At 45.8% G+C, this 16155-nt stretch overlaps 1 long non-coding RNA gene across 1 annotated transcript; it reads left to right on the top strand.

Annotated features, from left to right (window-relative positions):
- Positions 1-221: 221 nt before the first annotated feature.
- LOC147822996 (uncharacterized) lies at positions 222-14237 on the top strand. Its single transcript, XR_015444649.1, has 2 exons — positions 222-599; positions 14130-14237. It is a non-coding gene; the product is annotated as an uncharacterized LOC147822996 (long non-coding RNA).
- Positions 14238-16155: the final 1918 nt, after the last annotated feature.

The following is a 16155-nucleotide window of genomic DNA, read 5'->3' as shown; positions in this document are numbered from 1 at the left end:
CTACAGCCACTCGGGGGACAAAATGCACACAGTAGGCCCGTTTCTCCCTTTATGCTTCCCTCTGAGGACCCACATGCGGCGTGGATTCGCCCTCCCCGCAGACCCCGAGAACCTGGTGCTCTGGCGGCTCCCGGAGGCCGGCCCCGCCCACCGAGCAGGCAGGGGCGGGGTTGTGGGCGTGGCGGCGCGTCACTTGCGCACCGCAGCACGAGGCCCGGGGCATGAAGGAGGGGTGCGGGGAGTGGCTGGCGCTGCCCTTTTTCTTCCCTCGGCCCCACCCCTCCGCGGCTCTGCGTCTTCCTGCTCCTCTGCCCCGCGCCCCGCGTAACCCGCCGCCGCCGGGACCCGGCCGAGTGCCCGCAGGGTCTGACCGAGGAGGCCTGGGGAGGTGGGGGACCCCACCTGGCCTCTGGGAGACCCGCGCGCGGAGGGATCAGAGCACTCTGGCGGCCCGCAGTCCTGCCCAGCCCTCCTCTGTATTGGGCTAGCACAGGGTGGCGCCACGCAGTGTTAACCAGTTGTCCGCACACGTCCTACATTTCGTAGGGAGTTATCACGTTCCCAGCTCTTGAGGAATTAGAATGCGAGTATATGGCAAGGTAAGCCCAGAGGAACAGTGGCATCGCTGGGGGTGGTGGCCCGAGCCTGGTGACTGGGTCAGGATGGTCGCCTGGAGCTCAAGGCCGGCCTGAGCTACAAGGCGAGACCCTGTCTCAAAAAGACAGTACCAAAAAACGGGCGTTTCTGAAAGGGCCAGCCTCTTTGGGTCCGGGCGCTGCACCCACTAGTTTGGCAGTCTCCCCTACTGCCTGCGGTCTCCCCGAGGCCGGGACTCTGGTCTAGTGATTGCGAATCTAGTCCACCCACCCACTTTCCAGAAGACCCCCAGAACGTGGCCTGAGAGTTTTTCCTCACCCAGCGGTTTTTATTCTCCCAGACCATTCTCCCTCCTTTCCTCTGCAGGTCGAGAGAGGGATTTATCTTAGGAAAAGCGGGTCCCAGAAAATGGTCTGGTGATCAAAGTGGACCCAAAGCGGCTGATGGTTTGGAGGTCACCTGGCTTGTAAGAGTCACAGTTGCATGAGGACGGCAGAGGCAGTTGTCACTGACCTTGTATTATTCTCTAGTCCGGTGCTTTTCAGTTTGTCGTGTGAACAGGATTCTTGTAGTGTGCAGGGTCTGATTCCTTAGGCCGGCTGGAACCCAGATAATGTTTCTGGCCTATGCTGGGGGCGGGGAGGGGGGCTGCCCATCGGTGCTTGCAGGCTCCAGATTCCCACTGTAGTAGCAGGGACAGCATTTCAGTGGCCCTCGAAGCTTCTATTTAGTCGTGAGGCCACTGGCACTGCAGGAGAGGGGGCACCAATCCTGCAGACCTGGCTGTGGATCCCAGCCACCCAACTAAGGCAGGGATTTCCTCCCCGGCTGCTTTCCTTTCTGGGCCTCCAGGTTTCATCTGCTCAATTGGAGCCGAAGGATCCTTACTGGCTTAGGAGGGAAAGGCGGAAGAGTATGGCAGGGAGACGTTCTGTAAGATAGTATTGTGGTTTAGATCCAAAACGTCCGCCACAAGTCTCAGGAGTTCAGTGGTGGGGCTTTTGGAAGGTGATTAGAGTCTGGAGCACTACACTGTCAGTGGGCTCAGTCATTGATGAGTTAGTTCATAGCTGAATGTGCTGGGAGGAGGTAGGGCCTGATGGGAAGAGCCGGGTCACTGGGGGTGTAACTTTGATGGGTGTGTCTTGTCCCTGGCTCCTTTCTTCTTTCTCTGCTTCCTGGTTGCCATGGGTTGAGCAGCTTTCCTCCGCCAGGCCCTTCTGCTTTGCGGTTTCTGCCTTGGAGCCAGATGACCATGGACTGAGCCCTCTGGAACAGTGAGGCAAAGTAAACCCTTTCCTACTGTAAGTTATGTATGGCAGGTATTTTGTCCCAGCAGTAGGAAAGCTGATCAATACAGGTAGCTTCTGTTTTGTCACTCCATGGGAGGGCTCAAAGTGATGGGAGTAGGAAGGGGGATATTTAGAATATATGTTTTTTCTCTTTTCATGAAGTACTGGGGCTTAAGCTCAGTCTCTCACATATGCTAGGCAAGTGCTTTACCACTGAGCTATATCTACAGCCTCTTTTGTCTGTTTTTGTTGTTTTGTTTCTTTAAGACAGGGTCTCTATGTAGCCCTTGCTGGCCTTCAACTCACTCTATTCCCAGGCTGGCCTCAAACTTGAGATCCTCCTGACTCAGCCTCCCTAGTGGCTGGAATTACAGGCATGTGGCACCACTCCTGGCTACAGGATGTTTGGGAATAGAAGCCAGACTCCTTAATGTGGTTCCAAGGTATGGACAGTGCCCAGCCCAACCCATAATATTCTCCCATCTCTGTCTACACTTCAGCCACTGGTCCCTGCAGGTCCTTGGGCTGCTGTACTTTCTCCCCACACGCTGTTCCGCATACTCCAAGCTGGCAGGCCACTTCTTACCCTTCATTCCCAGCTCCTAAGTCGTTCCCTTGGGGATAAGTTCTCTGATTTCTAAAGTAAGAACATAGAGGGCTGTGCATAAGGCACTCGATACTTTGACTTAGACCCTAAGTGTGTTTAGAGCAACTTTGGGGAGTGGGAGAAGGAGCTAAACTCCGCCCCTGCCAATCTCCACCATGCCTTTGTGCAGATTGGAAAAGGGCGCAACTTAGGGGACTGAACAGGAACTGGATTTCAACTCTTGCCTGTCTCCTCAGTTGGTTACCTTTGTGCAGTTTGCAAACTGCACAGCCTTACTTGGCGGCCCTAGTGCTAATGCTTCCCTAAACTACCTCATGACCTCCTGCTCCCTACATTAAGGCCCTTTTATAAACTTAACTCATGGCAATTGGAATCATTTATTTTAAATCTGTCCCCTGCACTGGACTATGCCTCCCTTCGAGGCTGTGTCTCTAGTGCTTAGCACGATGCCCACACATAGCACGTGCTCCGTGAATATGTCAGGAGCTCACTGTCTCCCAGAGTTAGGGGACGGCTGGCGCAGGTCCTATGACCGTAAAGGTGACACCACTTCTCACTGAGGCCGTGAAGGCGCTCACAGATGAGGTGGACGCGTGGCTGGGCCTGGCAGAGTGGGCCGTGTTCCTTAAACCTGTGAGTGGGAGGTGTTCTTGGCAGTGAGAAATGCCGAGGGAGAAAAGTCCAATGTGTTCCTAAGACAAGTCACACACTGTGATTAGAGCTGGGCCCAGTATGCTTTGTGAATTAGCTGCCAGTGGGTATTTATGAATGAGGAGATTTCATGTAAAGATCCAGTTTTCTGACTGACTTGAAACACTGGGAGATCCCTGCAGGGCAGCAGTTGATTGGCACTGAGAAGTGAACATCCCTTTAGAAAATCTAGCCGGGCACAGTGGTACATGCCTGTGACCCCAGCATTCAGGAGTCACAGGCAGGAGGATCACCAGGAGTTAGAGGCCAGCCCGGGTTACATAGTGAGTTCAAGGCCAGCCTGAATGACGCAGCAAGACCCCCCCCCCAAAAAAGTTTAGGGTTGGGCTAACAACAAAAAAAGAGAGTCTGGGCTCACTCCATTTTGCTGCCACCCCCATCTTTCCCCGTTACTGAGAGCCATCACCCTGAGCTGCATCTCCAGCCCTTTTACAGTGGACCCTCAAGTTATGACTGCCCTGACATACAAACAACTTGGGTTATGACCGGAATTTTAGTTTTAGGAACAAAGTCTTGAGTTACAACCTGAATGCCGGCTGCTTGTGCTTCCAGATGGACTCAGATACAGATTTAACCCTTAAAGAGTTCTGGAAGGAACATGACAGCATCCTTTCCTGTGTGGGGTTCACTGAGAAATCCTGGGCCGATGTCTCTCTAAGGACACTGAGATCTGCCTGTACACAGGAGAGAGACTTTGAAGGCTGCGTAGAGGAGCCTGAGCCTTCATGAGCCTTCACTGACCAACCTGAGTTACACCTGGCCCTTGGGAACGAATTGAGCTCGTAAGTCAAGGGTCCACTGTATTTTGAGGCAGGTTCTCTATAAGTTGCCCAGAGTGGGTTTGAGCTTTCGCTCCTCCTGTCTCAGTCTCCCCAGAGCTCTGGGGTCATAGGCGTGCCCCACCATGCCTGGTTTCCTCCAGGCTGGCTTGGAACTGATAGACACCCTGTGATGAGCTTATGGAAGTCATGCCAGAGGCTGGTTCATAGCCTCCATACAGGGTCTGGAGCCGGAGTCACAAGGGCCTGGGATGCAGTCGGGGACTGTAGACTCTGCTTCTAAAAGGCAAAATTTTATGTTTGTTTGTTTGTTTTTCTGGTACTGGGGATCGAAATCAGGTCCTTGCACTTGCACAGCAGGTGGTTAAACCACTGAGCTAAATCCCCGGCCCCCCCCAAAAGGCAGAATTTTAATCTTAAATGTTTCCGGTGACTGATACGTAGGTGACATCTGACTTGCTTTTATTTAGCCTTGTATCTTTTCAAGCACCTTCCTTGATTTTTCTTTGAAAATAATTGTAGTTTTCTTCTGTTTATAAAAATAATATATTTGCATTTGAAAAAAATTATTGGACAATCTAGAAAAATAAAGATGAGGATAATCATTTCCAGGATCCTATTGTTCATAAGTTTGTAGATTTCTTTGGGGTTTTTTTCCAGATATTTATACTTTTTAAAACAAAATTGGGGGTCATATTTCATCAATTAATTGTACCTTTTCACTTAACATTCTACCTTAAATCTTTTACTGTGAGAATGTCTTTCTTTCATAACATTTATACATAAAAATTATATTTAGAAAAGCAAGTGACAGGCATAGGCAAGGACTTTCTGAACAAAAACCCAGATGCACAAGAAATAACACTAAGAATCAACAAATGGGACCCTATCAAATTAAAAACCTTCTCACGGCAACGGAAACAGCCAACAGAGTTAAGAGACAACCTACAGAATGGAAAAAAAAATTGCCAGCTACACCTTGGACAGAGGACCAATATCTAAAATGTGAAAAGAACTGAAAATAGTTATACCCATAAGAATAAAAGACCCAATGAAAAAATGGGCAACTGAAATGAATAGGCACTTCTCAAAAGAAGAAATACAAATGGCCCATAAATACATGGAAAAAATGTTTTTAAAAAAATGTTTAACATTGCTGGCCATTAGAGAAATGCAAATCAAAACTGAGATTTCATCTTATTCCAGAAAGAATGGCAATTGCTGAGAAATTAAACAATAATAAATGCTAGAGAGACTGTGGTGAAAAGGGAACCCTTCTACAGTGTCGGTGGGAATATAAACTAGTACAACCACTATGGAAATCAGTATGGAGACTCCTCAAAAAGCTAAAAAATTGAAATTCCATTCAATCCAGCCATTCCCCTAATATATATCTTCCCAAAAGAGTTAAAGACATCCTATTACAGTGATATGTGCATACCTTGCTTATATCAGCACAATTCATGATAGCTAAATCTTGGAAGCAGCCCATATGTCCATCAGCAAATGAATGGGTAAAGAAAATGTATTTATACATAATAAAGTACTGCTCTGCTATAAAGAAAGATAAACTTGAGTCATTTATAAGAAAATGAATGCACCTTGAAAACAATGTTAAGTGAAATAAATCAGACATGCAAGTTTAAATACCACATGGTTTGTTTTAATTACTTTTCATTGCTGGGACAAAATACCTGACACCCACAAGTTAAAGGAGGAGAGGTTTATTTTGGCTCACAGTGTATAGAGGTTTAGTCCGTAGTCAGCTGGTTCCAAGGCAGAGGGGCATAGCAGAGGAGAAACAGTCCATGGCAGGGTAGGCAAAAGGCAGTGAGTGGGACCATTGACCCTCCTTTTCTTTTTTATCCCATCCAGGCTACAAGCCTATTGAATGGTGCCACCCACACCCAGGGTGGGCCTTCCCATTATGTTCACCCAGAACTATGCTAAACCGATCTGTGGGCTAATCGAGTTATCACAAATAGTCATAACTGACCCTTATTCCCCTTGAATACTTCTTATGTTGGTTAATGCATCCAATTGTATGAAGCAGTTATGTGCACCTATTTGAAAATGAAGAAAAAAGGGCCAGGGACTAAGTCAGTGGTAATGGGTCCTTAGCATGGGTGAGGTCCTGGGTTTGGTTTCCAGCATGGAAGAAGTAAGGGTGGAGCAGGAATGCACAGAAAGGGGAAGTAACAGGCACAAGGTTGCACAACCAGTCAGCTCCAGAGCAGAGACTGAACTCAGCCTGGCCCCAGTGTGGTCCCCGCCACTACCTCTGTGCACCCTTCCCACCTTCGGCTGGAGGGTGAGTAACAGACCCAAGGCACTGTGTCGCCACAACAGCAGTGACTCCCACGCACAGGAGACCCACCCTGACGGAAGATGCACAGGGTGTGCCTGGGATGCCACGGGTAGTTGGGATTTTCCTCAACAGCCTGACCCTGGAAGGCAACTGACTGGGGCCCCATTTCCAGTTCCATTCCGTGAACAGAGATGATTCACAAAGTGGGGAAATGGAAATAAAAAATAATGGATTCTCTGGAGTATTTAGCATCCCAGCAGCCAGCCTTCAGGGATTGTCTTGATTCAGCTTTGATTCTGAAATAAACTCTACCAAGAAAGCATAGTGGGCTTTGGGGCCCCATAGTTCTACTCCTGCCTCGGCCACAGTCTGGCTGTGTGGCCATGGACCAGTCACTTCCCCCTCGCTGAGCCTCCAAGGTTAAAGCAGTCCTTTCACTGGGTCCTTGCAGCTCACATCCCAGCACTGTGTGGCCCACGAGATGCCAGGCCTGTGGGATGGTGTGGGAGACACTGAGCTGCGCAGGGTGTGCACCCACTGAGCCATCGGAGAAATGAGCCTCGCTTCTCCCTGCTACCCGTAAGGGGGCATCTGTGCGCAGGTCAGCATGCACCGATCGAGAGTTTCTTGACTTCCTCCCACCTGCAGGCCCCAGCTTTCACGAATAGCTCGTGCACGCAGTGCTCCACTCACCCTTCCCCGGGCAGCAGGAAGCCTGTGCCTAGGAGAAATCCTGGCTGCTCCCCACGAGCTCCTTACAGCCCAGAGAAGGCCTGTGTACACCTGCACCCCGCTACCTCCTGTCCTTCTCCTGGCTCCTGCTCCCTCTCACCTTAACCTGGAGCTGAGTGATGGAACAGCCGAGGCTCAGCAGTCAAGCAGCCGGCACTGGGGGCAGATCCTGAGCCTCCAGTTCCTAGGCTGTGACTTCAGGCCATCACCACCTGTCACTATTCCGTGATGGGGCGGTAGCATTCCCCAGGCTGTGTGCATTCAGTGAGTCACTCAGCATAGTTCCTGGAACACAGCAAACTCAGCCTCCGTGCCAGTTGTTATAATCCTCAGCCCACACTGGCTGCCACCTCCTGCCTGCTCCAGCTTGTCACTGTCCTTCCCTAGACCGTCCCTGCAGCTCTACCTGGAAGCCCTCTTCTTCCTCTTTCTCCACCCTGGAGGCCCTGACACACCCTGAGAGGCCTCAGCAGATGCCACTTATTGCCCGGGAAGCTGCCATCCTTCCCTCCAGCAGAGTAAGAGTTTCATCCTCTTCCACCTGCCCATCATCTCCTTCAGCCAGGGGTGGTGCTCAGTGTCACTGGTGGTGGGACAGCCAGCTTTAAGCATCTCCAGCTAGGATGTGGCAGACAATATAGTTACAGCTCTGCATGAATCTAATCAGTTTATAGGAAATTCAAAGTATGGAGGAACATACCAAACAATATAAGAAGAAGAAATCAAACAAATCCTGTTTTTTTTTAAACAGGGTTTCACTATGTATTCCAGAGTAGCCTTGAACTTGTGGCAGCCCTCCTGCCTCAGTCTCGCAAGTGCTGGGATTACAGGCATGCACCACCACACCTGGCTGACAAATCCTGAGTGTGGGACAGTTTATAAGACAACTGCCATGATCTTTTTTTTTTTTTTTCGGTACCAGGGATCGAACTTGGGACCTTGCGCTTGAGAGGCAGGCTGCGGAAGCACTGAGCTAAATCCCCGGTCCTGCCATGATCTTTTAATAGTCAGTGTTGTGGAAAAAAGTAAATAAATAAAGCAATGCAGACAAGGTTCTAAATTTGAAGAGACCTAAAAGTCTAAGAATAATGTAAGATGTTGGGGATTTAGCTCAGTGGCACCGCGCCTGACTGGAACAGGCAAGGTCCTGAGTTCGATCCTGAGTACCACAAACAAAAAAAGTAAGATGTGATTTTTTAAAGCTAGGTGTAGTGGAACATGTCTGTAATCTCAGCACTCTGGGAGGCTGAGGCAGGAAAATTGAAAGTTTGTGCCTAACTGTATGATAAAATATTGGCAATTAAAGCTATGTAATAGACGTAGAAGCATTCAGTTTACTATTCTTTCCACTTTTCTGATATTTCAACATTTTCATAATAAAAAGTTAGGGTTTGTTTTTAGTTTTATTTATTTATTTATTTATTTATTTATTTATTTATTTTGGTACCAGGGATCGAACTTGGGTCCTTGCACTTGTGAGGCAGGCGACGGAACCACTGGGCTGAATCCCTGACCTTTAGTTTATTTTTTGTGGTACTGGGGAGTGAACCCAGGGAGTGCCAAGCTCTTCTGATGTTTTAATTTTAAGACAAGGGTCTCACTAAATTTCCCAGGATGGCCTCAAACTTGCCATCCTCCTTCCTTGGCCTCCTGAGTAGCTGGGATTACTGGTATAAGCCACCATGGCTGATTTAAAAGGTTAAAAAAAAAAACAACTTCTTTTTTCAAATGCTTCTTCTCCAGGGTTCCATGCAAATGTTTTGAGCCTTTATTAATATCACAATAGCTAAATTTGGGGCCCCATCATTAATAGCACATAAAATGTCACTGCCACACAGTATCTCCATATTTAGAGCCCCAATATATGGGGGAGATGTGCAGTAGTGCATCTTGCATCCAGATTACCAAGTAGCAGCTCTTGTGTGAGGATCCAGGTTTGAGTCACTGTATTTCTCTCACCGTGCCAAGTACATAATGAATATTCATTTGTTTCATCCATTCAGACACTTGCTGAATGAATGAAGATGTGTCTGTTACTATCGCATGTGGCTCACCAGTGAACTTACTCTTAGAAATCTCCAAATGAAAAATGAAAGTGTTTTGAAACGCTCCCCATGTGCCAGGCTTGGAGTTAAGTTCCCACCATGCATCACCTCACTTCATCCACACAGCGGTCCTAAAAGATAAATGGTGTTCCTGCCGTTTTACCCATGAGAAAACAGACAGGAAGTCAGGGAACCTGCTGCTCTGTGGCTCACTTAGGGTAGTTAGGAGAGCACCTGCCTTTAGCTCCTTTGTCTGCCAGACTGGGAGCCTTTCAGAAGCAGAGGAAAGAAAACACATCCACACAGAAACCTGCACACAAAGGTTCATGACAGCAGTATTCACAAAAGCCACAAGGCGGAAGCAACCCAGATGTCCTTCAGCTTCATGACTAGCTAAACAAAATAGGGCTCATCCAGACAATGGAATATTATCTAGCCATAAACAAATGAAGTATTGCTACATGCTATGACAGGAATGAACCTTTAAACATAGTGCTGTGTGACAGAAGCTGGCCTCAAAGACCACGTGTTCTGTCATTTCATTTGTATGAATGTCCAGATAATGTAACTCAGAGACAGAAAGTAGGTTGGTGGTTGCTTAGGGATGGGAAGATAAGAAATACTGGAGAGGTTAGCTCAGTGGTTTCGCTGCCTGCTGTGCATGCACAAGGACCCAAGTTTGATCCCCGGTACTAAAAAAAAAAAAAAAAAAAAAAGAAAAATACTGGAGAGTAACAGGTAAAGGGTACTAAGATTCTTTTAATTTACATATTATGTAATTGTATAATTATCTTAGTTTATATTTTATTTATATATGACATTAATTAATGGGCAATAGGAACAGTGCATAATTATGGGGCAGTAAGTATTCTTTGTTCATCTGTAATGAGGACTGAAACCAGGGGCACTCAACCACTGAGCTACATCTACAGCCATTTAGTTATTCAGTCATTTGTTTATTTGAAGTTGTCCAGGTTGGGCTTGAACTTGTCATCCTTCTGCCTCAGCCTTTCTTTTTTTGGGTTTTTTTTTTTGGTACCGGGGATCGAACTCAGGTTCTTGCGCTTGCACAGCAGGCAGTGAAACCACTGAGCTATCCCCGGCCCTGCCTCAGCCTTTCTAAGTGCTGAAATTACAGGTATACACCTCTATGTCTGGGTAGTTTTTATTTTGTTTTTTTGTTTGTTTGTTTGTTTGGGGTTTTTTTGGTACCGGGGATTGAACTTGGGACCTTGCGCTTGCAAGGCAGGCACCAGAACCACTGAGCTAAATCCCCGGCCCTCAGGTAGTTTTTATTTTGAGACAATCTCACTAAATTGCACAAGCTGGGCTCAGACTTCGAAGTTGCTAGAATTACAGGTGTGCACCACCATGCCCAGCTATGGCGTGAAATTCTCCTTCAGATAATGAAAATGCTCTAAAATTGATTATAGTGATGGTTGTACAACTCTGTTAATATCATAAAAACAATTGAATTTATATTTTAAGTAGATGAATTATATGGTATGTGAATTATATATTAATAAAGCTGGAGTGAAAAGCAGAAGAAATGTTTTATTCATCCATAAATTTTCTAAGCTAAGTTTAGCAAATGAAATGATGAGTGAATTAATGAAAGGCTGTTTGCCTTGCGGTTGACAAAAATCTGCCATATTTCCAGAGTCGAAAATGAATTCCCTTGACATGCTTGCTTTGAGCTCCCAGGAATCCTTAGTGTACTAATAGGAAACCTGAGAGTGCAATAAATAATGCCCGAGGGCACCAGTGGTGCTCCGGAAGAAGACAGATGTACAGACAATTTCTTCTGGAGACAAACATGGGCTAGAAGAGTGAGGGTCACTGGTATGCTTGGTCTGGAATAAAGGCCCCTGGAGGTCTCGTTGTGGTCCGTTTTCACTTGGTAAAGCTTGATCTGGGTATGGGGGCTTCTCTGACTGTTCATACATTGCCCCCTCACCCTGGACCATTCAGGAGGGCTGTGGCTTTGAAAGCTCCAGAATAAACTAGGCCCTGAGGGTGTGTGGAAGTCTTCATTGAGGAGGACCTAAACTTCCACAGGTGACACTCACCTAGCTAGGTAGCTGTTTTTTCAAAACGCTGATTCTTGGGCCCATCTCTTCAGGGAAGATTCTGTAGGACTAGGGTGGGGCCATGGAACCTGCATTTTTAATAAAGCGCCTGAGGTGTCTCTGTTATAGTGGACCACGGGCCACGTGAGAAACACTGACTTAAGTGAAGGGGAGACAGTTTGTCAAGCAGAAGTATGGGTGTGCTGCGGGATCTTAGAGTCCTAGGAAAGTAATGGTGTTCAGACTGTGTTTGGAGCTACATGGAAGGGGCTGCTGATTTGGTGGGGAATGGAAGTGCACAAGGGTCTGTCTCAGCACACGCCTGCTTCAGCAGCCCCTTTAAAGTCTGTTTTCTAATGGCCTGTCCCTTCCGTGGAAGTGGAGAGGCAGGGCCCAGAGAGGAAAACAACACTTTCCAGGGTGACAGTAATAGCTGCACACTGACAACAGAAGGACCCTTCCCACTAGAGGGTATGGATTTGGGATGTCCCCACCCATTCCTGGGTACCTTTCCCCTTTGGCCTTCAGGAAACCCCACATAAAGACAGCAGGGTCTGGACTAAGGTGAGGGGAATGATGTACTTGGCAAAAATTTTGGTTCCAAAATTTAGGAAGGTACTAAAACATTCAATAATCAAGATACAAAATATTTTAAATCAAAATTAATGCAAAAAGTATGGTGAACACAGTACCAAAATTTTAGCTAAAAACTTTGGTAGTTCTGATGTTTCCTTTTGCCAGAAGCTCTAATATGGCTTTATTTAGGACTATTATTTGTCATGCTTTTACTTAAAATTTTGATATTTCAGTCATTGAGGGTTTTTGGCGTTAATTTTGTTTTTTAAAAAATATTTCATTAAAGTACTATTATTATTTACATAGATTACTGAGGTGTTTTTTTGCACCTCTCTGCATTTAGTGCCTAGGCTCTGTGAAACTCCAATCTAGGCTCCAATCTGGGCTCTGAGAAGCAGTTCTCTTGGCAGACAGCTGAGTTCAGCCTCATTGCCCTCTGTGAATCTCCAAATCCTGTCACTTCATTTGACAGAACTATATTCGCTTGCTCTCGTTGTGGCATTGCCCTTGTCGCCTGACCTGCAAGAGATTTTCAGCCTGCAGTGGATATTTGTTTTGCTGACCCAGCAACACTCTCTCCTTTGGCAACTACAATCATGCTTAGCTTGGGGACCTCACCTTCCCATGCAGAGCTGACTTCTGCCATGGAAAGAGAGGTGGGCCTGTGCCTTGACTCTGCCAATCAGAGTGTTGCATCCCTCGGTCACAGCGATTGGGTCATGAGTTGTCATGTGACTCAGTTACAGCCAATGACACTCAATTCTTGGGGGTGTGGTTTGAACTTTTAAGAAGAGAAATAGGTTAGGATGTTAACCACTGTCTTAGTCACTTTCTCATTGCTGAGACACAGTACCTGGCATCCACAAATCAAAGGAGGAGAGGTTTATTTTGTGGTTCACAGTTTGTAGAGGCTTCAATCCAGTGTCTGCTGGTTCCCAGGCAGAATGGCATGGTGGAGAAGCTACTTTTGTCACCACAGTGAGGAAGTGGTGAGAGTGAAGGGAGGAGCTAGGATTGGAGCTATACCCATCTAGCTCATGCCTACAATGCCCTGCATCTTCTGACTAGGCCCCACCTCCCAACAGCAAATTATAATATAACATTTTATAGTACAATGCCCTTAAATCCAGTTGCCTTCCATAGGGCGAGCTTTGGACTGCATAAGGCTTTAGGGAAACATCTAGATGTAAACAAACCCGAACACCACCACTGGGGGCTTGAGCCTTCTTGTGGTCCATGGAAGCCCACACAGAAGAAGTCAGTGCAGGGCCGAGGATGTCACTCAGTGGCGCTGTGCCTGCCTGGCAAACGTAAGGTCCTGAGTTCGATCCCCGGTACAGGAAAAAAAAAAAGGGCCATGCGGAGTGAGGGACATGAGGAGGAGACATCTGGTGACACTTCTGAGTCCACCAAAGCAGATCTGTCTTCTGGACTTCCGGGTGTGTGGCCCAACTCTTGCTGAAGTTGGTTTGAGTTGTGCTTTGTTGCATAGATAGCTCGCTCTAGCTCTTGCTCTCTGCATTTGGGCCAGATTGGCCCTGAACGATGCTTTGGTGATGCCCATTGCCCATGAGCAGAGTTCCAACCCAAGTATCTTCTTCCTCATGGTGACATCCAGTGTGCCATTCACCCAAGGGCAGTGCTAGACAGCAAAAGTGTATGGACAGCAACAGCCACTCTGGAAGGCATTACTGAGCGAACACTGGTCCAGCCCTGTAGGAAATATGCGCACACCTACTTACTCCATCCTGTAACAACCGGGAAGTAGGTTCCATGACCACCTCCAGGCTGAAACCAAGTCCATGTACCCTCCAGACTCAAAGTCCCAACTCACTGATCAGAGGCTGAGTGAAGGGCCTGGCTAACCTACAGATGAGCCTGATACCCACTCCATTTTGCTTCCTTTCTGTATGGATAGACTTTTCCTAGAGGCAGACTATTTCTAGGAACAGCTGAACCCAGGTGTTAGCAAACCCCATCCACACACGGCCACAACACAGTCAGCATCTTGTAATAAAGAACTTTATGCCAGTCTCCTTAGCCCAGGCTTTAAGATCAGCAGGTGGGCCCATCATCAACTGTGCCAGTCTTTGTCATCTGAGAGCGTTTATCGTTCAATAAACCGCTGAGATACAATGGTGAGCATTAGGAATGGTCCCTATGCAATTATCTAATGATAAGCATGGTGAGCACCGAGGAGGAAAAGCCCGGGCTGTTAGGGAGTATCTAAACCTGCTGGCTGCCTGGCGCTAAGCGCCATTACTCATTTGATAGGTGTTTTCTGATTGGCCCCTCAATGCTAGCCATTGTGTTAAGTGCCAAGTGCTGGTCAGAGCGTGGACTCAGGCACAGCCCCTTGCCCATCAGGCGCTCACAGCATACACTGTCTAACCAGCTTTATTTTCTGTTCTAGGATGAGCCAGCACTTCCTTCCAGAGACTACACAGTGTTCCAGAGAGCTGAGCACAGGAGCCTGGCTTTGTACACAGAAAATGACTGAAGAAAGCAAAATCGAAAAGTAGATTGGTCACTTCCATTTCTTTCCTTGTGGGGTCGGGACAGAATAATAGAAAAATAACTGATTGGTTAACATCAAGTTACTTCAGGTAATTTTTCCGGGTAAATTTAAGATTAGAGGAAACATCAGTATCATGACAATTAAAACTGATCTGTCTGGGAAATTCAGTTGTTCTCCATATAATCCTGATTTCTATGACAGCCACACACACAGTTTTTAGATTCCGCTTGGTGAAACAGCTTAGTTTAGCATGAATGATTCCATTTTGATTTTTAGTGTGGTATCTTGGGGCCCAGTCTAAAGTAATGATCTCCTGTAATTTTTATTTAGCAACATCCAGACATGGAGTTTTTGGATCATAGAGTGTACATAAAGTGCACACACCTGTAATCCCAGCATTCAGGAGGCAGAGGCAGGAGGATCACTGTGAGTTCGAGGCCAGCCTGGGCTACATAGTGAGATCTTGTCTCAAAATACCAAAATAAAAAGTTTTAGTTAGGTATTTTCCCACCAGCTGTGAGAGCTGCCCTTACTCCATATCCTTCCAAAAATTTGGGTTAGATTTTTAAAATTTTGTCAGTTGAATGAGTGGAAGTGGTATAAATATATTTTAACTCTTCATAATGAAAAATTCCAAGTATTTATACAGTAGTGAGACTAATATAATGAATTTCTATGTCTCTGTCATCTAATTCAATAATTATCAATGCTTATTGATTTTGTTCCTCTATAATCTTACCATTATTTTGAACCAAATCCCAGACATCATACTGTTTCCATCTGTAAACATTTCAGTATATTTGATCCCTGGTACCAAAACAAACAAACAAACAATAAAACATTTCAGTATATATTTCTAAAAGATAAGAATCCTCTCTTGCCTTTTTTTGTTTTTGTGATCTTGGGGATCAAACCCAGGGCTTTAAACATGTTGAACACGTGTGCTTACCACTGAACTACACCTCCAGCCCAATTCTCCTTTTTAAGCCTAACTACAATACATCATCAAAGACTCCCGAATGTCAGGAGTGATTTTTAAATATTATCAAATATTCAAATAGTGTTCACATTTTCTCAATTACCCTAATTCATTATTTTTATACTTGATTGAATTATAATTGTGATTGGTTAATATTTATCTTAAATTTCTTTTAACCCATAAATACCCCTTCCATTTCTCCCCCTTTCTTCCCATATCTTAAAATTTATTGGTTAAGTAAATCAGGTTATTTTCCTGGCATCATTTCCTCAGTTTGGATTTTACTTGTTATTGTCCCCATGGTGTCATTTTGAACGTTCCTCAGTTCCTGTAAATTTGTAGTCAGATCAAGAATAGGGGCTTGGCAAATTACGCAGCATAGCTTCACTATTTTTTGTGTTGTTTTGTTTGTTTTGAAATGGGATTTTACTAGAACACAGTCATGCCCATTTGTTTAGCTTTTGTCTAGGACTGAATTGTTGCAGTAGACTGCATAACACCAAAGCCTAAAGTACCTGGCCCTTTAGAGAGAGAGTTTGCCAACCTCTGATTTAAAGCCTTGATCAGATTCGTGCTGGGCTTTGGGGGACATGATTTCTTTATAGGAGGTGATATGTAATTCCTTCCAGAGGCCCATTTTATGTTATTGTTTTTTCTTTTTTGTAATATCAGATCAATTAATTCATAAGGAGTTACAAAATGGTGATTTTTTTTTTTTTTTTTTTTTTTTTGTCAATCCTTCATTCTTTTTCCATTTTATTTGCTGGAATGCTTACATTGAGAGCTTGGTTGCCTGAGGCACCATTCTTATGGGAAAGACAGAATAAATGTTTGATTGTTTCTCTTTAACTTACCAGTTTTCAAAATAACCAGTTGATTTCCTAACATCTTCCAAAGTTGATCACTAAGTTTGTTCATGTAAATGTATATAGTCATGAATTT

The sequence above is a fragment of the Heterocephalus glaber genome, unplaced genomic scaffold (genome assembly GCF_053883595.1).
Source record: "Heterocephalus glaber isolate CG9 unplaced genomic scaffold, H.glaber_assembly_v1.0 deba00001606, whole genome shotgun sequence".
In the NCBI taxonomy this organism is placed as follows: Eukaryota; Metazoa; Chordata; class Mammalia; order Rodentia; family Bathyergidae; genus Heterocephalus; species Heterocephalus glaber.
This window is presented reverse-complemented; position numbering and strand designations above follow the sequence as displayed.